This window comes from Oncorhynchus gorbuscha, unplaced genomic scaffold (assembly GCF_021184085.1).
Source record: "Oncorhynchus gorbuscha isolate QuinsamMale2020 ecotype Even-year unplaced genomic scaffold, OgorEven_v1.0 Un_scaffold_1228, whole genome shotgun sequence".
In the NCBI taxonomy this organism is placed as follows: domain Eukaryota; kingdom Metazoa; phylum Chordata; class Actinopteri; order Salmoniformes; family Salmonidae; genus Oncorhynchus; species Oncorhynchus gorbuscha.
Window position 1 is genome coordinate 3576 of NW_025746066.1, and position 24724 is coordinate 28299.

The window sequence follows — 24724 nt, forward strand, 5'->3', positions numbered from 1 at the left end:
CAGTGTGTTTCTGTCTCCTCAGTGTGTTTCTGTCCCTCAGTGTGTTTCTGTCTCCTCAGTGTGTTTCTGTCTCCTCGGTGTGTTTCTGTCTCCTCAGTGTGTTTCTGTCTCCTCAGTGTGTTTCTGTCTCCTCAGTGTGTTTCTGTCTCCTCAGTGTGTTTTTCCTTCTGTCTCCTCAGTGTGTTTCTGTCTCCTCAGTGTGTTTCTGTCTCCTCAGTGTGTTTCTGTCTCCTCAGTGTGTTTCTGTCTCCTCAGTGTGTTTCTGTCTCCTCAGTGTGTTTCTGTCTCCTCAGTGTGTTTCTGTCTCCTCAGTGTGTTTCTGTCTCCTCAGTGTGTTTCTGTCTCCTCAGTGTGTTTCTGTCTCCTCAGTGTGTTTCTGTCTCCTCAGTGTGTTTCTGTCTCCTCAGTGTGTTTCTGTCGGTGTGTTTTTTGTCTCCTCAGTGTGTTTCTGTCTCCTCAGTGTTTCTGTCTCCTCAGTGTGTTTCTGTCTCTCAGTGTGTTTCTGTCTCCTCAGTGTGTTTCTGTCTCCTCGGTGTGTTTCTGTCTCCTCAGTGTGTTTCTGTCCCCTTGCCTCCTCAGTGTGTTTCTGTCTCCTCAGTGTGTTTCTGTCCCCCTGTCTCCTCAGTGTGTTTCTGTCCCCCTGTCTCCTCAGTGTGTTTCTGTCTCCTCAGTGTGTTTCTGTCTGTCCTCGGTGTGTTTCTGTCTCCTCGGTGTGTTTTTCTCCTCGGTGTGTTTCTGTCTCCTCAGTGTGTTTCTGTCTCCTCAGTGTGTTTCTGTGTGTTTCTGTCTCCTCAGTGTGTTTCTGTCTCCTCAGTGTGTTTCTGTCTCCTCAGTGTGTTTCTGTCTCCTCAGTGTGTTTCTGTCTCCTCAGTGTGTTTCTGTCTCCTGTGTGTTTCTGTCTCCTCAGTGTGTTTCTGTTCTGTCTCCTCAGTGTGTTTCTGTCTCCTCAGTGTGTTTCTGTCCTCCTGTCTCCTCAGTGTGTTTTGTCCCCTGTCTCCTCAGTGTGTTTCTGTCTCCTCAGTGTGTTTCTGTCTCCTCAGTGTGTTTCTGTCTCCTCAGTGTGTTTCTGTCTCCTCAGTGTGTTTCTGTCTCCTCAGTGTGTTTCTGTCTCCTCAGTGTGTTTCTGTCTCCTCAGTGTGTTTCTGTCTCCTCAGTGTGTTTCTGTCCCCCTGTCTCCTCAGTGTGTTTCTGTCTCCTCAGTGTGTTTCTGTCTCCTCAGTGTGTTTCTGTCCCCTCAGTGTGTTTCTGTCTGTCTCCTCAGTGTGTTTCTGTCTCCTCAGTGTGTTTCTGTCTGTCTCCTCAGTGTGTTTCTGTCTCCTCAGTGTGTTTCTGTCCCCTGTCTCCTCAGTGTGTTTCTGTCTCCTCAGTGTGTTTCTGTCCCCTGTCTCCTCAGTGTGTTTCTGTCTCCTCAGTGTGTTTCTGTCTCCTCAGTGTGTTTTGTCTGTCTCCTCAGTGTGTTTCTGTCTCCTCAGTGTGTTTCTGTCTCCTCAGTGTGTTTCTGTCTCCTCAGTGTGTTTCTGTCTCCTCAGTGTGTTTCTGTCCCCTCTGTCTCCTCAGTGTGTTTCTGTCTCCTCAGTGTGTTTCTGTCTCCTCAGTGTGTTTCTGTCTCCTCAGTGTTTCTGTCCCCTTGTCTCCTCAGTGTGTTTCTGTCCCCCTGTCTCCTGAGTGTGTTTCTGTCTCCTCAGTGTGTTTCGGTCCCCCTGTCTCCTCAGTGTGTTTCTGTCTCCTCAGTGTGTTTCTGTCCCCTCAGTGTGTTTCTGTCCCCCTGTCTCCTCAGTGTGTTTCTGTCTCCTCAGTGTGTTTCTGTCTCCTCAGTGTTTCTGTCTCCTCAGTGTGTTTCTGTCCCCATGTCTCCTCAGTGTGTTTCTGTCTCCTCAGTGTGTTTCTGTCTCCTCAGTGTGTTTCTGTCCCCCTGTCTCCTCAGTGTGTTTCTGTCTCCTCGGTGTGTTTCTGTCTCCTCGTGTGTTTCTGTCTCCTCAGTGTGTTTCTGTCCCCCTGTCTCCTCAGTGTGTTTCTGTCTCCTCGGTGTGTTTCTGTCTCCTCGTGTGTTTCTGTCTCCTCGGTGTGTTTCTGTCTCCTCGGTGTGTTTCTGTCTCCTCAGTGTGTTTCTGTCTCCTCAGTGTGTTTCCCCCTGTCTCCTCAGTGTGTTTCTGTCTCCTCAGTGTGTTTCTGTCTCCTCGGTGTGTTTCTGTCTCCTCGGTGTGTTTCTGTCTCCTCAGTGTGTTTCTGTCTCCTCAGTGTGTTTCTGTCTCCTCAGTGTGTTTCTGTCTCCTCAGTGTGTTTCTGTCTCCTCAGTGTGTTTCTGTCCCCTTGTCTCCTCAGTGTGTTTCTGTCTCCTCAGTGTGTTTCTGTCTCCTCAGTGTGTTTCTGTCTCCTCAGTGTGTTTCTGTCTTCCTCAGTGTGTTTCTGTCTCCTCAGTGTGTTTCTGTCTCCTCAGTGTGTTTCTGTCTCCTCAGTGTGTTTCTGTCTCCTCGGTGTGTTTCTGTCTCCTCAGTGTGTTTCTGTCTCCTCAGTGTGTTTCTGTCTCCTCAGTGTGTTTCTGTCTCCTCAGTGTGTTTCTGTCTCCTCAGTGTGTTTTTGTCTCCTCAGTGTGTTTCTGTCTCCTCAGTGTTTCTGTCTCCTCAGTGTGTTTCTGTCTCCTCAGTGTGTTTCTGTCTCTAAAGTGTGTTTCTGTCTCCTCAGTGTGTTTCTGTCTCCTCGGTGTGTTTCTGTCTCCTCAGTGTGTTTCTGTCCCCTTGCCTCCTCAGTGTGTTTCTGTCTCCTCAGTGTGTTTCTGTCCCCCTGTCTCCTCAGTGTGTTTCTGTCCCCCTGTCTCCTCAGTGTGTTTCTGTCTCCTCAGTGTGTTTCTGTCCCCCTGTCTCCTCGGTGTGTTTCTGTCTCCTCGGTGTGTTTCTGTCTCCTCGGTGTGTTTCTGTCTCCTCAGTGTGTTTCTGTCTCCTCGGTGTGTTTCTGTCTCCTCAGTGTGTTTCTGTCTCCTCAGTGTGTTTCTGTCTCCTCGGTGTGTTTCTGTCTCCTCTGTGTGTTTCTGTCTCCTCAGTGTGTTTCTGTCTCCTCAGTGTGTTTCTGTTCCCCTGTCTCCTCAGTGTGTTTCTGTCTCCTCGGTGTGTTTCTGTCTCCTCGGTGTGTTTCTGTCCCCTCAGTGTGTTTCTGTCCCCCTGTCTCCTCAGTGTGTTTCTGTCTCCTCAGTGTGTTTCTGTCTCCTCAGTGTGTTTCTGTCTCCTCAGTGTGTTTCTGTCTCCTCAGTGTGTTTCTGTCTCCTCAGTGTGTTTCTGCCTCCTCAGTGTGTTTCTGTCTCCTCAGTGTGTTTCTGTTTCCCCAGTGTGTTTCTGTCCCCCTGTCTCCTCAGTGTGTTTCTGTCTCCTCAGTGTGTTTCTGTCTCCTCAGTGTGTTTCTGTCCCCTCAGTGTGTTTCTGTCCCCCTGTCTCCTCAGTGTGTTTCTGTCTCCCCAGTGTGTTTCTGTCCCCCTGTCTCCTCAGTGTTTCTGTCTCCCCAGTGTGTTTCTGTCCCCTTGTCTCCTCAGTGTGTTTCTGTCTCCTCAGTGTGTTTCTGTCCCCTTGTCTCCTCCGTGTGTTTCTGTCTCCTCAGTGTTTCTGTCTCCTCAGTGTGTTTCTGTCTCCTCAGTGTGTTTCTGTCCCCTTGTCTCCTCAGTGTGTTTCTGTCTCCTCAGTGTGTTTCTGTCCCCTTGTCTCCTCAGTGTGTTTCTGTCTCCTCAGTGTTTCTGTCTCCTCAGTGTGTTTCTGTCTCCTCAGTGTTTCTGTCTCCTCAGTGTGTTTCTGTCTCCTCTGTGTGTTTCTGTCTCCTCAGTGTGTTTCTGTCTCCTCAGTGTGTTTCTGTCCCCCTGTCTCCTCAGTGTGTTTCTGTCCCCTGTCTCCTCAGTGTGTTTCTGTCTCCTCAGTGTGTTTCTGTCTCCTCAGTGTGTTTCTGTCTCCTCAGTGTGTTTATGTCCCCCTGTCTCCTCTGTGTGTTTCTGTCTCCTCAGTGTGTTTCTATCCCCTGTCACCTCTGTGTGTTTCTGTCTCCTCAGTGTTTCTGTCTTCTCAGTGTGTTTCTGTCTCCTCAGTGTGTTTCTGTCTCCTCAGTGTGTTTCTGTCTCCTCAGTGTGTTTCTGTCTCCTCAGTGTGTTTCTGTCCCCTCAGTGTGTTTCTGTCTCTTCAGTGTGTTTCTGTCCCCTCAGTGTGTTTCTGTCTCCTCAGAGTTTCTGTCTCCTCAGTGTGTTTCTGTCTCCTCAGAGTTTCTGTCTCCTCAGTGTGTTTCTGTCTCCTCAGTGTGTTTCTGTCTCCCCAGTGTGTCTCTGTCCCCTTGTCTCCTCAGTGTGTTTCTGTCTCCTCAGTGTGTTTCTGTCCCCTTGTCTCCTCAGTGTGTTTCTGTCTCCTCAGTGTGTTTCTGTCTCCTCAGTGTTTCTGTCTCCTCAGTGTTTCTGTCTCCTCAGTGTGTTTCTGTCTCTTCAGTGTGTTTCTGTCTCCTCAGTGTATTTCTGTCTCCTCAGTGTTTCTGTCTCCTCAGTGTGTTTCTGTCCCTTTGTCTCCTCAGTGTGTTTCTGTCTCCTCAGTGTGTTTCTGTCCCCTTGTCTCCTCAGTGTGTTTCTGTCCCCTGTCTCCTCTGTGTGTTTCTGTCTCCTCTGTGTGTTTCTGTCTTCTCAGTGTGTTTCTGTCTCCTCATTGTGTTTCTGTCTCCTCAATGTGTTTCTGTCCCCCTGTCTCCTCAGTGTGTTTATGTCCCCCTGTCTCCTCAGTGTGTTTCTGTCTCCTCATTGTGTTTCTGTCTCCTCAGTGTGTTTCTGTCCCCTCAGTGTGTTTCTGTCTCCTCATTGTGTTTCTGTCTCCTCAGTGTGTTTCTGTCCCCTCAGTGTGTTTCTGTCTCCTCAGTGTGTTTCTGTCTCCTCAGTGTGTTTCTGTCTCCTCAGTGTGTTTCTGTCCCCCTGTCTCCTCAGTGTGTTTCTGTCCCCCTGTCTCCTCAGTGTGTTTCTGTCTCCTCAGTGTGTTTCTGTCCCCTTGTCTCCTCAGTGTGTTTCTGTCCCCCTGTCTCCTCAGTGTGTTTCTGTCTCCTCAGTGTGTTTCTGTCCCCCTGTCTCCTCAGTGTGTTCTGCATCTCTGACTCCTCTGTGTCTCTGTGTCTCTGACTCCATATTGTCTCTGACTCCACAGTGTCTCTGTGTCTGTATCTCTGACTCCTCTGTGTCTCTGACTCTATATTGTCTCTGACTCCATATTGTCTCTGACTCCACAGTGTCTCTGTGTCTCTGACTCTATATTGTCTCTGACTCCTCTGTGTCTCTGACTCCACAGTGTCTCTTTGTCTCTGACTCTATATGGTCTCTGACTCCATATTGTCTCTGACTCCACAGTGCCTCTGTGTCTCTGACTCCTCTGTGTCTCTGACTCCACAGTGTCTCTTTGTCTCTGACTCTATATGGTCTCTGACTCCATATTGTCTCTGACTCTATATGGTCTCTGACTCCATATTGTCTCTGACTCCATATTGTCTCTGACTCCATATTGTCTCTGACTCCACAGTGTCTCTGTGTCTCTGACTCCATATTGTCTCTGACTCCATATTGTCTCTGACTCCATATTGTCTCTGACTCCACAGTGTCTATGTGTCTCTGACTCCACTGTGACTCCACTCTGTTGACAACAGTGTTTTCTCTCTCTCTCTCCTCTAGCTCCCAACCTGAAGGTTTCGGCCTCGGAAAAGTGTTTCTGTCGGTCTCGCAACGCTGCGACTCCCAGAATACACCAGCAGGCAAGGAGACGTGCAACACAGAGGGCAAGGCCCCTGCCAAGGTACAACATTTGATAGCAATAGCATTAGCACTGTCTCTCCTCTGGGCCCCCAGGTACAGCATCTGATAGCAATAGCATTAGCACTGGTCTCTCCTCTGGGCCCCCAGGTACAGCATCTGATAGCAATAGCATTAGCACTGATCTCTCCTCTGGGCCCACAGGAACAGCATCTGATAGCAATAGCATTAGCACTGGTCTCTCCTCTGGGCCCACAGGTACAGCATCTGATAGCAATAGCATTAGCACTGGTCTCTCCTCTGGGCCCACAGGTATAGCATTCATTCAGTAATTGATTAGGATCCCCAAGACTACTAACGCAGCAGCTTCTCTTCCTGGGTTGATGACATAATACAGACCATTGGTATACACTCAGTGTGTCATATACTATACACACTAACTCTGGGACTGAACTACCTAGCTTTAAAATGATATGTTCACACCGACACACACCTTGACATTCAGCCGGCTCACAGATACAGTTCCACATTCAGCCGGCTCACAGATACAGTTTGACATTCAGCCGGCTCACAGATACAGTTTAACATTCAGCCAGCTCACAGATACAGTTCCACATTTAGCCAGCTCACAGATACAGTTCCACATTCAGCCAGCTCACAGATACAGTTCCACATTCAGCCGGCTCACAGATACAGTTCCACATTCAGCCAGCTCACAGATACAGTTCCACATTCAGTCTCTGCTCACAGATACAGTTCCACATTCAGCCTGCTCACAGATACAGTTCCACATTCAGCCGGCTCACAGATACAGTTCCACATTTAGCCAGCTCACAGATACAGTTCACATTCAGCCGGCTCAGATACAGTTTAACATTCAGCCGGCTCACAGATACAGTTCCACATTTAGCCGGCTCACAGATACAGTTCCACATTCAGCCGGCTCACAGATACAGTTTAACATTCAGCCGGCTCACAGATACAGTTCCACATTCAGCCGGCTCACAGATACAGTTCCACATTCAGCCGACTCACAGATACAGTTCCACATTCAGCCGGCTCACAGATACAGTTCCACATTTAGCCGGCTCACAGATACAGTTCCACATTTAGCCAGCTCACAGATACAGTTTAACATTCAGCCGGCTCACAGATACAGTTCCACATTCAGCCGGCTCACAGAGGCAGGGTAGCAGCGTTGGTTAACCGAAAGGTTGCATCGAATCCCCGAGCATCTGACAAGCAAATCTGGTTCTGCCCCTGAACAGGAGTTAACCCACTGTTCCCAGGCTGTCATTTAGCCATTTGTTCTTAACTGACTTGCCTAGTAAAAATACAGCATCTGTAAAATAAATTACAGTCCACATTCAGCCGGCTCACAGATACAGTTCCACATTCAGCCGGCTCACAGATACAGTTTAACATTCAGCAGGCTCTTCCAGATACAGTTCCACATTCAGACCATTGGCTACACTCAGATACAGTTCCACATTCAGCCAGCTCACAGCAGTTCCACATTGTTCACAGATACAGTTTAACATTCAGCCGGCTCACAGATACAGTTCCACATTCAGCCGGCTCACAGATACAGTTCCACATTCAGCCAGCTCTTAGATACAGTTTCCACATTCAGCCAGCTCTAGATACAGTTCCACATTCAGCCAGCTCACAGATACAGTTCCACATTCAGCCGGCTCACAGATACAGTTCCACATTCAGCCAGCTCACAGATACAGTTCCACATTCAGCCGGCTCACAGATACAGTTTAACATTCAGCCAGCTCACAGATACAGTTCCACATTCAGCCGGCTCACAGATACAGTTCCACATTCAGCCGGCTCACAGATACAGTTCCACATTCAGCCGGCTCACAGATACAGTTCCACATTCAGCCAGCTCACAGATACAGTTCCACATTAGCCAGCTCTTAGATACAGTTCCACATTCAGCCGGCTCACAGATACAGTTCCACATTCAGCCAGCTCTTAGATACAGTTCCACATTCAGCCGGCTCACAGATACAGTTCCACATTCAGCCAGCTCACAGATACAGTTCCACATTCAGCCGGCTCACAGATACAGTTCCACATTCAGCCAGCTCTTAGATACAGTTCCACATTCACTCACAGATACAGTTCCACATTCAGCCGGCTCACAGATACAGTTCCACATTCAGCCAGCTCACAGATACAGTTCCACATTCAGCCGGCTCACAGATACAGTTCCACATTCAGCCGGCTCACAGATACAGTTCCACATTCAGCCGGCTCACAGATACAGTTCCACATTCAGCCAGCTCACAGATACAGTTCCACATTCAGCCGGCTCACAGATACAGTTCCACATTCAGCCAGCTTTAGATACAGTTCCACATTCAGCCATCATTGAAAATACAGTTCCACATTCACTGCCAGCTCTTAGATACAGTTCCACATTCAATAAAAGATACAGTTCCACATTCAGCCGGCTCACAGATACAGTTCCACATTCAGCCGGCTCACAGATACAGTTCCACATTCAGCCAGCTCTTAGATACAGTTCCACATTCAGCCGGCTCACAGATACAGTTCCACATTCAGCCAGCTCTTAGATACAGTTCCACATTCAGCCGGCTCACAGATACAGTTCCACATTCAGCCAGCTCTTAGATACAGTTCCACATTCAGCCGGCTCACAGATACAGTTCCACATTCAGCCAGCTCTTAGATACAGTTCCACATTCAGCCGGCTCACAGATACAGTTCCACATTCAGCCGGCTCACAGATACAGTTCCACATTCAGCCAGCTCACAGATACAGTTCCACATTCAGCCGGCTCACAGATACAGTTCCACATTCAGCCGGCTCACAGATACAGTTCCACATTCAGCCAGCTCTTAGATACAGTTCCACATTCAGCCAGCTCTTAGATACAGTTCCACATTCAGCCGGCTCACAGATACAGTTCCACATTCAGCCGGCTCACAGATACAGTTCCACATTCAGCCGGCTCACAGATACAGTTCCACATTCAGCCGGCTCACAGATACAGTTTAACATTCAGCCAGCTCACAGATACAGTTCCACATTTAGCCAGCTCACAGATACAGTTCCACATTCAGCCGGCTCACAGATACAGTTCCACATTTAGCCAGCTCACAGATACAGTTCCACATTCAGCCGGCTCACAGATACAGTTTAACATTCAGCCGGCTCACAGATACAGTTCCACATTCAGCCGGCTCACAGATACAGTTCCACATTCAGCCGGCTCACAGATACAGTTCCACATTCAGCCGGCTCACAGATACAGTTCCACATTCAGCCGGCTCACAGATACAGTTCCACATTCAGCCAGCTCACAGATACAGTTCCACATTCAGCCGGCTCACAGATACAGTTCCACATTCAGCCGGCTCACAGATACAGTTCCACATTCAGCCGGCTCACAGATACAGTTCCACATTCAGCCAGCTCACAGATACAGTTCCACATTCAGCCAGGCTCACAGATACAGTTCCACATTCAGCCGGCTCACAGATACAGTTCCACATTCAGCCGGCTCACAGATACAGTTCCACATTCAGCCGGCTCACAGATACAGTTCCACATTCAGCCGGCTCACAGATACAGTTCCACATTCAGCCAGCTCACAGATACAGTTCCACATTCAGCCAGCTCTTAGATACAGTTCCACATTCAGCCGGCTCACAGATACAGTTCCACATTCAGCCAGCTCTTAGATACAGTTCCACATTCAGCCGGCTCACAGATACAGTTCCACATTCAGCCAGCTCTTAGATACAGTTCCACATTCAGCCGGCTCACAGATACAGTTCCACATTCAGCCAGCTCTTAGATACAGTTCCACATTCAGCCGGCTCACAGATACAGTTCCACATTCAGCCGGCTCACAGATACAGTTCCACATTCAGCCGGCTCAGATACAGTTCCACATTCAGCCGGCTCACAGATACAGTTCCACATTCAGCCGGCTCACAGATACAGTTCCACATTCAGCCGGCTCTTAGATACAGTTCCACATTCAGCCAGCTCTTAGATACAGTTCCACATTCAGCCGGCTCACAGATACAGTTCCACATTCAGCCGGCTCACAGATACAGTTTCACATTCAGCCAGCTCTTAGATACAGTTCCACATTCAGCCGGCTCACAGATACAGTTCCACATTCAGCCGGCTCACAGATACAGTTCCACATTCAGCCAGCTCACAGATACAGTTCCACATTCAGCCGGCTCACAGATACAGTTCCACATTCAGCCGGCTCACAGATACAGTTCCACATTCAGCCGGCTCTTAGATACAGTTCCACATTCAGCCAGCTCACAGATACAGTTCCACATTCAGCCGGCTCACAGATACAGTTCCACATTCAGCCGGCTCACAGATACAGTTCCACATTCAGCCGGCTCACAGATACAGTTCCACATTCAGCCAGCTCACAGATACAGTTCCACATTCAGCCGGCTCACAGATACAGTTCCACATTCAGCCGGCTCACAGATACAGTTCCACATTCAGCCGGCTCAGATACAGTTCCACATTCAGCCAGCTCTTAGATACAGTTCCACATTCAGCCGGCTCACAGATACAGTTCCACATTCAGCCAGCTCACAGATACAGTTCCACATTCAGCCGGCTCACAGATACAGTTCCACATTCAGCCGGCTCACAGATACAGTTCCACATTCAGCCGGCTCACAGATACAGTTCCACATTCAGCCAGCTCACAGATACAGTTCCACATTCAGCCGGCTCACAGATACAGTTCCACATTCAGCCGGCTCACAGATACAGTTCCACATTCAGCCGGCTCACAGATACAGTTCCACATTCAGCCGGCTCACAGATACAGTTTAACATTCAGCCAGCTCACAGATACAGTTCCACATTCAGCCGGCTCACAGATACAGTTCCACATTCAGCCGGCTCACAGATACAGTTCCACATTCAGCCAGCTCACAGATACAGTTCCACATTCAGCCGGCTCACAGATACAGTTCCACATTCAGCCGGCTCACAGATACAGTTCCACATTCAGCCGGCTCACAGATACAGTTCCACATTCAGCCAGCTCTTAGATACAGTTCCACATTCAGCCGGCTCACAGATACAGTTCCACATTCAGCCGGCTCACAGATACAGTTCCACATTCAGCCAGCTCACAGATACAGTTCCACATTCAGCCGGCTCACAGATACAGTTCCACATTCAGCCGGCTCACAGATACAGTTCCACATTCAGCCAGCTCACAGATACAGTTCCACATTTAGCCGGCTCACAGATACAGTTCCACATTCAGCCAGCTCTTAGATACAGTTCCACATTCAGCCAGCTCACAGATACAGTTCCACATTCAGCCGGCTCACAGATACAGTTCCACATTCAGCCTGCTCACAGATACAGTTCCACATTCAGCCAGCTCACAGATACAGTTCCACATTCAGCCGGCTCACAGATACAGTTCCACATTCAGCCGGCTCACAGATACAGTTCCACATTCAGCCGGCTCTTAGATACAGTTCCACATTCAGCCAGCTCTTAGATACAGTTCCACATTCAGCCAGCTCACAGATACAGTTCCACATTCAGCTCACAGATACAGTTCCACATTCAGCCAGCTCTTAGATACAGTTCCACATTCAGCCGGCTCAGATACAGTTCCACATTCAGCCAGCTCTTAGATACAGTTCCACATTCAGCCGGCTCACAGATACAGTTCCACATTCAGCCAGCTCACAGATACAGTTCCACATTCAGCCAGCTCACAGATACAGTTCCACATTCAGCCGGCTCACAGATACAGTTCCACATTCAGCCAGCTCACAGATACAGTTCCACATTTAGCCGGCTCACAGATACAGTTCCACATTTAGCCGGCTCACAGATACAGTTCCACATTTAGCCGGCTCACAGATACAGTTCCACATTCAGCCGGCTCACAGATACAGTTCCACATTCAGCCGGCTCACAGATACAGTTCCACATTCAGCCAGCTCACAGATACAGTTCCACTGGGCTTCACTTCACCTCCTTCATCCCTGTTCATAAACAGTGTACAGGAGGAGCTTCACATTTTGTCCCATTCAGCTCATAAAATGAACAAACTATCAGCCGGCTGGGTTTCACTTCACCTCCTTCACCCCTGCTCATAAACAGTGTACCGGAGGAGCTTCACATTTTGTCCCATTCAGCTCATAAAATGAACAAACTATCAGCCGGCTGGGTTTCACTTCACCTCCTTCACCCCTGCTCATAAACAGTGTACCAGGGGAGTTTCACATATTGTCCTTCACTCCCATTCAGCTCCCAAGCAAAAAGGCAATTCCTCATAGCGTGGAACTGAGAAAAATGGCTTTTATTTACCTTGGTTTCACAGTAGCTCTATGCAGTTACTGCTAACATGACCTCCATTTTCTCCAAAACGCAATATAATAGAGGCAGGATACTTGTCCACATGATTAAGCATGTATTTAATGTAGCAAAAAAATATATCAACTCATTTTCGACCAAATGAGCAGTTACTGCCTTTTTGCTTGGTAGGGCAGAATACCGATAATGATAGTAATAACGTAAACCATGGCAATAACAACAGCGATAGCATTAGCGATAACAGAACTGATGTTGCAGGCGAAAGCCTGAGAAAAATCCAATCCAGAAGTGCCTCATGTTTTGAAAGCGCTGAGTTCCTATGCATCCCTATTGAGCAGTGAATGGGCTATCAACCAGATTACTCTTTCTCCGTATTCCCCAAGGTGTCTACAGCATTGTGATGTAGTGTTACGCATTTATTTTGAAGAATACACGTAAGCGGCTACATTGCGCAAGTGGTCACCTGATGCTCCCAGAGAGATTTCTCGTAAAATACAGAGGTAGCCATTACTCCAATCGGTCCTACTGAAAAACTAATTGTCCCGATGGATATATTATCGAATAGATATTTGAAAAACACCTTGAGGATTGATTATAAACAACGTTTGCCATGTTTCTGTCGATATTTTGGAGCTAATTTGGAATATTTTTCGCTGTTTTCGTGACTTCAATTTCCGGGGAATTTCTCAGCCAAACGTGAAGAACAAACGGAGCTATTTCGCCTACAAAAATAATCTTTTGGGAAAAAAAGGAACATTTGCTATCTAACTGGGAGTCTCGTGAGTGAAAACATCTGAAGCTCATCAAAGGTAAACTATTTAATTTGATTGCTTTTCTGATTTCCGTGACCAAGTTACCTGCTGCTAGCTGGACAAAATGCTATGCTAGGCTATCGATAAACTTACACAAATTATTGTCTAGCTTTGGCTGTAAAGCATATTTTGAAAATCTGAGATGACAGGGTGATAAACAAAAGGCTAAGCTGTGTCTCAATATATTTCATTTGTGATTTTCATGAATAGGAATATTTTCTAGGAATATTTATGTCCGTTGCGTTATGCTAATTAGTGTCAGCCGATGATTACGCTCCCTCATGGGGGATGGGGAGTCGTTAGAGGTTAACTAAATTTGCAGGTTTAAATTGTTTTGTTGCTATAACAGCCTCCACTCTTTCCACTAGATGTCTTCCATTCAGAGCGTTAGTGAGGTCGGGCACTGATGTCCGTTGCTCTAATGTCCATCTCTGCCCACATCTCTGCCCTCATGTCCATCTCTGCCCTCATGTCCATCTCTGCCCTCATGTCCATCTCTGCCCACATCTCTGCCCTCATGTCCATCTCTGCCCTCATGTCCATCTCTGCCCTCATGTCCTTCTCTACCCTCATGTCCTTCTCTACCCTCGTGTCCATCTCTGCCCTCGTGTCCATCTCTGCCCACATCTCTGCCCTCATGTCCATCTCTGCCCTCATGTCCATCTCTACCCTCATGTCCTTCTCTACCCTCATGTCCTTCTCTACCCTCATGTCCATCTCTGCCCTCATGTCCTTCTCTACCCTCATGTCCTTCTCACCCTCTGTCCTTCTCATGTCCATCTCTGCCCTCATGTCCATCTCTACCCTCATGTCCTTCTCTGCCCTCATGTCCATCTCTGCCCTCATGTCCATCTCTGCCCTCATGTCCATCTCTGCCCTCATGTCCATCTCTGCCCTCATGTCCATCTCTGTCCTTCTCCCTCGTGTCCATCTCTGCCCTCATGTCCATCTCTGCCCTCATGTCCATCTCTGCCCACATCTCTGCCCTCATGTCCATCTCTGCCCACCCTGCCCTCATGTCCTCTGCCCTCTGCCCTCATGTCCATCTCTGCCCTCATGTCCTCTCTGCCCTCATGTCCATCTCTGCCCTCATGTCCTTCTCTACCCTCATGTCCTTCTCTGCCCTCATGTCCATCTGGCCCAAATCTCTGCCCTCATGTCCATCTCTGCCCTCAAGAGGGTCTCTCTGCCCTCATGAGGATCTCTGCCCTCATGTCCATCTCTGCCCTCATGTCCATCTCTGCCCTCATGTCCTTCTCTACCCTCATGTCCTTCTCTGCCCTCATGTCCATCTCTGCCCTCATGTCCATCTCTGCCCTCATGTCCTTTCTCTGCCCTCATGTCCTTCTCTGCCCTCATGTCCATCTCTGCCCTCATGTCCATCTCTGCCCTCATGTCCTTCTCTACCCTCATGTCCTTCTCTGCCCTCATGTCCTTCTCTGCCCTCTGTCCATCTCTGCCCTCATGTCCATCTCTGCCCTCATGTCCTTCTCAGCCCTCATGTCCTTCTCTGCCCTATGCTCCATCTCAGCACAGCATGTCCATCTCTGCAGATGTCCTTCTCTGCCCTCATGTCCTTTCTGCCCTGATGTCCATCTCTGCCCTCATGTCCATCTCTGCCCTCATGTCCATCTCTGCCCTCATGTCCTTCTCTACCCTGTGTCCATCTCTGCCCTGTGTCAGATCTCACCCTGTGTCAGATCTCACCCTCGTGTCCATCTCTGCCCTGTGTCCATCTCTGCCCTCATGTCCTTCTCTGCCCTCATGTCCATCTCTGCCCTCATGTCCATCTCTGCCCTCATGTCCATCTCAGCCCTCATGTCCATCTCTGCCCTCATGTCCTTCTCTGCCCTCATGTCCAAACACCCTCATGTCCTTCTCTGCCCTCATGTCCCTCTGCCCTCATGTCCATCTCTGCCCTCATGTCCATCTCTGCCCTCATGTCCATCTCAGCCCTCATGTCCAGCTACCCTCATGTCCATCTCAGAACCCTCATGTCCATCTCACCCTCATGTCCATCTCTGCCCTCATGTCCATCTCTGCCCACATCTCTGCCCTCATGTCCTTCTCTACCCTCATGTCCTCCTCTGCTCCTCATGTCCATCTCAGCCCTCATGTCCATCTCAGCCCTCATGTCCATCTCTGCCCTCATGTCCATCTCTGCCCTCATGTCCATCTCTGCCCTCATGTCCATCTCTGCCCTCATGTCCATCTCTGCCCTCATGTCCATCTCTGCCCATGTCCATCTCAGAACACAGCTGCCCTCATGTCCATCTCTACCCTCATGTCCACCTCTGCCCTCATGTCCATCTCTGCCCTCATGTCCATCTCTGCCCTCATGTCCATCTCAGCTGCCCTCATGTCCATCTCTGCCCTCATGTCCATCTCTGCCCTCGTGTCCATCTCTGCAGAACACAGTGTCCATCTCTGCCCTCATGTCCATCTCTGCCCTCATGTCCATCTCTGCCCTCATGTCCATCTCTACCCTCATGTCCATCTCAGCCCTCATGTCCAGCCCTCATGTCCTCCTCTGCCCTCATGTCCTTCTCTGTTCTCATATCCTTCTCTGTCCTCTGTGTCTTCAGGTGAAGCCTGAGTCCAAGGCAGTGCTGTCCAGGTGGCCTAAAGGAATCAGTAGAGGCAGCAGCTGCTGTAAGAGGGTCTCCTCTAAAGGAGGAACAGGGGGAGGAGGTGAGGAGTGTCCTCCTGATGAACAGGCCTTCCTAGTAGCTCTGTATAAATACATGAAGGAGAGGAGGACGCCCATAGAGAAGGATCCCCTACCTGGGCTTCAAACAGAGTAAGTAGAAGCCTCCTTCTTTTACTGCCTCTACAATAGGGGAGAGGATCTTTCTGGAGCCAACACCTCTGTTTTCTCACTAGATGCTGTCAGTCTGTCTGTCAGGCCACCAGGGTCAGGTGCTGCTGTGTCAACATGGGATCAGCCCTGCATTGAGTCCAGGAACAACTATGCTAACATGTGGCAGCACAGCAGAACAGAACACAGCAGAGCGGAACAGAGCAGAACACAGCTGAGCAGATACAATAGGGAGAGCAGAGAACACAGTTTGAGCAGAAGGAGGAGCAGAAGGAACTGGGAGCAGAACACAGAGAGAGGAGAGAGAGCAGAACAGATACAGAACTGGCAGAACACAGGGAGCAGAACACAGTTTGAGCAGAACACAGCTGAGCAGAGCAGAGCAGAACAGAGCAGAACTCAGCAGAACACAGCTGAGCAGAGCAGAACAGAACACAGCTGAGCAGAACACAGCTGAGCAGAACACAGCTGAGCAGAACCGAGCAGAACACAGCTGAGCAAAACACAGCTGAGCAGAACAGAACAGAACACAGCTGAGCAGAACACAGCTGAGCAGAACACAGCAGAGCAGAGCAGAGCAGAACAGAGGAGGTTTGAGAGCAGAACTCAGCAGAACACAGCTGAGCAGAGCAGGCAGAACAGGGCTGAGCAGCTGAGCAGAACACAGCAGAGCGGAACAGAGCAGAACACAGCTGAGCAGAACACAGCTGAGCAGAACACAGCTGAGGATAGCAGAACAAGCAGACTTTGCAGAACACAGCTGAGCAGAGCAGAACAGAACACAGCTGAGCAGAACACAGCTGAGCAGAACACAGCAGAGCGGAACAGAGCAGAACACAGCTGAGCAGAACAGAACAGAACACAGCTGAGCAGAACACAGCTGAGCAGAACACAGCTGAGCAGAACACAGCTGAGCAGAGACAGAACAGAACACAGCTGATCAGAACACAGCTGAGCAGAACAGAACAGAACACAGCTGAGCAGAACACAGCTGAGCAGAACACAGCTGAGCAGAAGGAGAGAACACAGCTGAGCAGAACACAGCTGAGCAGAAGGGAACAGAACACAGCTGAGCAGAACACAGCTGAGCAGAACACAGCTGAGCAGAACACAGCTGAGCAGAACACAGCAGAGCAGAACAGAGCAGAGCAGAACAGAGCAGAGCAGAACAGGACGATATGGGGGTAGAATAAGAGGAGGAGGAGGAGGATATGGGGGTAGAATAAGAGAGGAGGATGGAGAGAGGAGGATAGAAGGATATGGGGGTAGAATAAGAGAGAGGAGGAGAGAAGGATATGGGGGTAGAATAAGAGAGAGGAGGAGAGGAGGATATGGGGATACAATAGGGGAGAGGAAGGGATATGGGATTTGAAGAGAGAGGAGGAGAGAAGGATATGGGGGTAGAATAAGAGAGAGGAGGAGAGGAGGATATGGGGATACAATAGGGGAGAGGAAGGGAGGAGGTTTGAGAGAGAGGAGGAGAGAAGGATATGGGGGTAGAATAAGAGAGAGGAGGAGAGGAGGATATGGGGATACAATAGGGGAGAGGAAGGGAGGGAGGTTTGAGAGAGAGGAGGAGAGAAGGATATGGGGGTAGAATAAGAGAGAGGAGGAGAGGAGGATATGGGGATACAATAGGGGAGAGGAAGGGAGGAGGTTTGAGAGAGAGGAGGAGAGAAGGATATGGGGGTAGAATAAGAGAGAGGAGGAGAGGAGGATATGGGGATACAATAGGGGAGAGGAAGGGAGGAGGTTTGAGAGAGAGGAGGAGAGGAGGATATGGGGGTAGAATAAGAGAGAGGAGGAGAGGAGGATATGGGGATACAATAGGGGAGAGGAAGGGAGGAGGTTTGAGAGAGAGGAGGAGAGAAGGATATGGGGGTAGAATAAGGGAGAGGAGGAGAGGAGGATATGGGGATACAATAGGGGAGAGGAAGGGAGGAGGTTTGAGAGAGAGGAGGAGAGAAGGATATGGGGGTAGAATAAGAGAGAGGAGGAGAGGAGGATATGGGGATACAATAGGGGAGAGGAAGGGAGGAGGTTTGAGAGAGAGGAGGAGAGAAGGATATGGGGGTAGAATAAGAGAGAGGAGGAGAGGAGGATATGGGGATACAATAGGGGAGAGGAAGGGAGGAGGTTTGAGAGAGAGGAGGAGAGAAGGATATGGGGGTAGAATAAGAGAGAGGAGGAGAGAAGGATATGGGGATACAATAGGGGAGAGGAAGGGAGGAGGTTTGAGAGAGAGGAGGAGAGAAGGATATGGGGGTAGAATAAGAGAGAGGAGGAGAGAAGGATATGGGGGTAGAATAAGAGAGAGAGGAGGAGAGGAGGATATGGGGGTAGAATAAGAGAGAGGAGGAGAGAAGGATATGGGGGTAGAATAAGAGAGAGGAGGAGAGAAGGATATGGGGGTAGAATAAGAGAGAGGAGGAGAGAAGGATATGGGGGTAGAATAAGGGAGAGGAGGAGAGGAGGATATGGGGGTAGAATAAGAGAGAGGAGGAGAGAAGGATATGGGGGTAGAATAGGGAGAGGAGGAGAGAAGGATATGGGGGTAGAATAAGAGAGAGGAGGAGAGAAGGATATGGGGGTAGAATAAGGGAGAGGAGGAGAGAAGGATATGGGGTAGAATAAGAGAGAGGAGGAGAGAAGGATATGGGGATAGAATAAGGGAGAGGAGGAGAGAAGGATATGGGGGTAGAATAAGAGAGAGGAGGAGAGGAGGATATGGGGATACAATAGGGAGAGGAAGGGAGGAGGTTTGAGAGAGAGGAGGAGAGAAGGATATGGGGGTAGAATAGAGAGAGGAGGAGAGGGAGGATATGAGAGGGGATACAATAGGGGAGAAGGAAGGGAGGAGGTTTGAGATGAAAGCCAGATTGATCCTCTGGAGTCCATCAGTAATATCCTTTTACAGAATGTCATTGACAGACACTACAGTATGGGAATTGTCCTGTACATTGTAATTATATGTTATTAATACTGTACTAAAAACAGGTAAGGAGTGAGGATTTCAAAAATCTTAAAGAGAGGAGGACTGACTGAGACTGAGGATGATGGGGGTAGAATGACTGAGACTGACTGAGGACTGACTGACTGACTGGAGGTTTGAGAGAGAGGAGGAGACTGACTGAGGATATGGGGGTAGAATAAGAGAGAGGAGGCCACCATGACAAATGCTGATGGAATGACTGACTGATGAAAGCCAGATTGATCCTCTGGAGTCCATCAGTAATATTCCTGACTGACTTTACAGAATGTCATTGACAGACACTACAGTATGGAATTGTCCTGTACATTGTAATTAATATGTTATTAATACTGTACTAAAAACAGGTTTTCCTGACTTTCATGTAACTGAAGTGACTTGATATTTCAAAAATCTTAAATCGACCGACTTTTGAATGACTGTACTGTGATGACTGACTGACTGACTGACTGACTGACTGACTGACTGACTGACTGACTGACTGACTGACTGACTGACTGACTGACTGACTGACTGACTGACTGACTGACTGACTGACTGACTGACTGACTGACTGACTGACTGACTGACTGACTGACTGACTGACTGTATTGTATAGACAGAATATTACAACTGGGTTTGTCTTGGTGTTATTGTCTTCTTGATCGTTGTATAGACAGAACATTACAACTGGGTTTGTCTTGGTGTTATTGTCTTATTGATCGTTGTATAGACAGAACATTACAACTGGGTTTGTCTTGGTGTTATTGTCTTATTGATCGTTGTATAGACAGAACATTACAACTGGGTTTGTCTTGGTGTTATTGTCTTATTGATCTCACTATTATTGTCCCTCTAACAGTAAACCTTTGGAACATGTTTCAAGCAGCAGAGACCCTTGGAGGATATGATCTGGTAAGTGATTTCTCCGTCTAAATCATGGTGTAATAAAGGGTTTGTATAGCTTTATGTTTTCCCTCAGTGTTTCCTCTGACACTGTCATCGCCACGCCTATCTCTGACCTTTTAACCTGTCTCTCCTTTCTGAGGAGGTTCCCATTGCCCCTATCATCACCAAGCCCTATCTCTGACCTTTTTAACCTGTCTCTCCTTTCTGAGGAGGTTCCCATTGCCCCTATCATCACCAAGCCCTATCTCTGACCTTTTTAACCTGTCTCTCCTTTCTGAGGAGGTTCCCATTGCCCCTATCATCACCAAGCCCTATCTCTGACCTTTTTAACCCGTCTCTCCTTTCTGAGGAGGTTCCCATTGCTTGGAAGGCAGCCACAGCTCGTCCTTTTAAATGGGGAGATCAAGCTGATCCTAACTGTTAAAGGCCTATTTCTATTTTGCCCTGTTCATCAAAAGTGTTGGAGAAACTTAATCAACAATCAACTGACTGGCTTTCTTGATGTCTATAGTATTCTCTCGGGTATGGAATCTGGTTTCCACTCAGGTTATGGATGCGTCACTGCAACCTTAAAGGTCCTCAATGATTTCACCATTGCCCTTGATTTTAAGCAATATTGCGCTGCTATTTTTATTGACTTGGCCAAAGCTTTTGATATGGTAGACCATTCCATTCTGGGAGGCTGGCTAAGGAATATTGGTGTCTCTGATGGGTCTTTGGCCTGGTTTGCTAACTACCTCTCTCAAAGAGTGCAGTGTATAAAGTCATAAAATCTGCTGTCTCAGCCACTGCCTGTGACCAGGGGAGTACCCCAAGGCTCAATGCTGGGCCCCACACTCTTCTAAATTTACATCAACAACATAGCTCAGGCAGTAGGAAGCTCTCTAATCCATTTATATGCAGATGAAACAGTCTTATACTCAGCTGGCCCCTCCCTGGATTTAGTGTTAAACACTCTACAACAAAGCTTTCTTAGTGTCCAACAAGCTTTCTCTACCCTTAACCTCTCTGAACCACCCCTCCCGGATCCGGGATAATTGTCATCAGCAACGCTGAATAGCATAGCACCACAGTCAAATAATATTACTAGAAAATATTCTTATTCATGAAATCACAAGTGCAATATTGCAAAACACAGCCTCTTAGCCTTTTGTTAATCCACCTGTCGTCTCAGGTAATTATGATTTACAGCTAAAGCAATCCAAGCGTTTGTGTAAGTTCATCGATCGCTCAACAAAACAATAAGTACACTTAGCATCAGGTAACTTGGACACGAAAATCAGAAAAGCAATCAAATTAATCGTTTACCTTTTGATGATCTTCGGATGTTTTCACTCACGAGACTCCCAGTTAGACAACAAATGTTCCTTTTGTTCCATAAAGATATTTTTTATATCCAAATACCTCGTATACCTTAGAATACCTCAAATACCTTAGTTTGGTGCGTTATGCCCAGGAATCCACCAGAAAGAGCGGTCTCGACAACGCAGACAAAAATTCCAAATTTTACCCATAAAATCCACATAATGTCCACAAAAATGTCAGACGTTTTTTATAATCAATCCTCAGGGTGTTTGTCAAATATCTATTCGATAATATATCAAGCTGGAAAAGTTGGCTTTTCACTAGGACCGGGAGTAACAATGGCCGCCTTTCACTTTTGCGCACAACTCACTCTGAGAGCCCCCACCTATCCACTTACGCAATGTGGTCGTTCACGCTCATTCTTCAAAATAAAACTATGTCTGAAGACTTGTTGACACCTTGAGGAAGTGATAGGAAAAGGAATCTGGTTGATATCCCTTTAAATGGAGCAATGGGTTAGATAACAAATGTTCCTTTTTTCCAAAAATATTATTTTTGTAGGCGAAATAACTCCGTTTGTTCTTCACGTTTGGCTGAGAAATCGACCGGAAAATGCGGTCACTACAACGCCAAACTTTTTCCAAATTAGCTCCATAATATCTACAGAAACATGGCAAACGTTGTTTAGAATCAATTCTCAAGGTGTTTTCACATATCTATTCCATAATATATCCACCGGGACAATTGATTTCTCATTAGAAGCGATTGGAATAATGGCTACCTCTGTACTTTACGCAAGATTTTCTGCGGGAGCCATCATGTGACCACTTGCTCAATGTGGTCCCTTACGGCTATTCTTCAACATAAATGCGTAAAAATAAGTCACAATGCTGTAGACACCTTGGGGAATACGTAGAAAGCGTAAGCTCATGCGTAGCCCATTAACAGCCATATAAAGAGTCATTGGCATGCAGCGCTTTCAAAATAGGGGGCACTTCCTGATTGGATTTTTATCTGGGTTTCGCCTGTAACATCAGTTCTGTTGCACTCACAGACAATATCTTTGCAGTTGTGGAAATGTCAGAGTGTTTCCTATCCAAAGCTGTCAGTTATATGCATAGTCGAGCATCTTGTTGTGACAAAATATCCTGTTTAAAACGGGAACGTTTTTTATCCAAAAATGAAATACCGCCCCCAGAGTTTTAAGAGTTTCAATATGCTAATATGCTAGCTATGCTATATGTTAGGGTCCAACTGTTTTCTAACCCTGTCATTGTCCCCCTGTGTCATCAGATCACATTGCGCCGACAGTGGAAACATGTTTATGACGAGTTAGGAGGAAACCCAGGAAGCACCAGCGCTGCAACCTGCACCAGACGACACTATGAAAGGTCTCTATATTAAACATGTCCCCTACTATACCTGTATACATAGACACTATGAAAGGTCTCTATATTAAACATGTCCCCTACTATACCTGTGTACACAGACACTATGAATGGTCTCTATATTAAACATGTCCCCTACTATACCTGTATACACAGACACTATGAAAGGTACTCTATATTAAACATGTCCCCTACTATACCTGTATACACAGACACTATGAAAGGGAGCTATATTAAACATGTCCCCTACTATACCTTTACACAGACACTATGAAAGGTCGCTATATTAAACATGTCCCCTAGACACCTGTGTACACAGACACTATGAAAGTCTATATTAAACATGTCCCCTACTACACCTGTGTACACAGACACTATGAAATGTACTCTAACTGTACTGTATTAATGAATGGCAAATACTGAGATGGGAGTAATAATGATTTGACAGTATGGTACATATTAGGAGAACATTTTGACTCATGACAGTCAGAGAATGATTCATACAGTATGGTACATATTAGGAGAACATTTTGACTCATGACAGGCAGAGAATGATTCATACAGTATGGTACATATTAGGAGAACATTTTGACTCATGACAGTCAGAGAATGATTCATACAGTATGGTACATATTAGGAGAACCGTTTGACTCATGACAGTCAGAGAATGATTCATACAGTATGGTACATATTAGGAGAACATTTTGACTCATGACAGGCAGAGAATGATTCATACAGTATGGTACATATTAGGAGAACATTTTGACTCATGACAGTCAGAGAATGATTCATACAGTATGGTACATATTAGGAGAACATTTTGACTCATGACAGGCAGAGAATGATTCATACAGTATGGTACATATTAGGAGAACATTTTGACTCATGACAGGCAGAGAATGATTCATACAGTATGGTACATATTAGGAGAACCGTTTGACTCATGACAGGCAGAGAATGATTCATACAGTATGGTACATATTAGGAGAACATTTTGACTCATGACAGGCAGAGAATGATTGGTCCTGTGGATTGGTACATCTCAGACCAATGATTAGTACTTAGTTGGTACCATGACAGGCAGTCTCAGAATGATTAGTACTGTAGTTGGTACATATTAGGAGAACATTTTGACTCAGACAGGCAGAGAATGATTAGTACTGTAGTTGGTACATATTAGGAGAACCGTTCTCATGACAGGCAGAGAATGATTATACAGTATGGTACATATTAGAGAACAGTCTCAGACCAGTTATTAGTACTGTAGTTGGTACCATGGAGGATACAGTCTCAGACCAGTTATTAGTACTGTAGTTGGTACCATATAGAGGATACAGTCTCAGACCAGTTATTAGTACTGTAGTTGGTACCATGGAGGATACAGTCTCAGACCAGTTATTAGTACTGTAGTTGGTACCATGGAGGATACAGTCTCAGACCAGTTATTAGTACTGTAGTTGGTACCATGGAGGATACAGTCTCAGACCAGTTATTAGTACTGTAGTTGGTACCATGGAGGATACAGTCTCAGACCAGTTATTAGTACTGTAGTTGGTACCATGGAGGATACATTCTCAGACCAGTTATTAGTACTGTAGTTGGTACCATGGAGGATACAGTCTCAGACCAGTTATTAGTACTGTAGTTGGTACCATATGGAGGATACAGTCTCAGACCAGTTATTAGTACTGTAGTTGGTACCATGGAGGATACAGTCTCAGACCAGTTATTGGTACTGTAGTTGGTACCATGGAGGATACAGTCTCAGACCAGTTATTAGTACTGTAGTTGGTACCATGGAGGATACAGTCTCAGACCAGTTATTAGTACTGTAGTTGGTACCAGTTATAGAGGATACAGTCTCAGACCAGTTATTAGTACTGTAGTTGGTACCATGGAGGATACAGTCTCAGACCAGTTATTAGTACTGTAGTTGGTACCATATAGAGGATACAGTCTCAGACCAGTTATTAGTACTGTAGTTGGTACCATGGAGGATACAGTCTCAGACCAGTTATTAGTACTGTAGTTGGTACCATATAGAGGATACAGTCTCAGACCAGTTATTAGTACTATAGTTGGTACCGTGGAGGATACAGTCTCAGACCAGTTATTAGTAGAAATCATGAAAATAATGCAAGCAGGTTGGCTGATGGAATGTGTAGAGATATCGTAATATCTCCTTGGATTGGATTCTGCCCCAAGAGGTTTTTAAACATATTTTTACCAAGGGGTGCTTTCGACAGATACCCTCATTAATGACTGCATTGCAGCTAGCGTTAGGGAAGGCAGTGTGGTCAGTGGAGGAGGCACTGTAGACTGTGACCATACCTCGTTGGTTTTCCAGTCCAGCAATGGGAGTAACCGATCCATCAAGTCTGCTCCAAGTAGCAGGGTTACAGTTTTGAGGC

At 47.1% G+C, this 24724-nt stretch overlaps 1 pseudogene; it reads left to right on the forward strand.

Moving 5' to 3' along the window:
• The first annotated feature begins 5662 nt into the window (after positions 1-5662).
• Positions 5663-24724, forward strand: part of LOC124021819 — a 30506-nt pseudogene continuing 11444 nt past the window's right edge.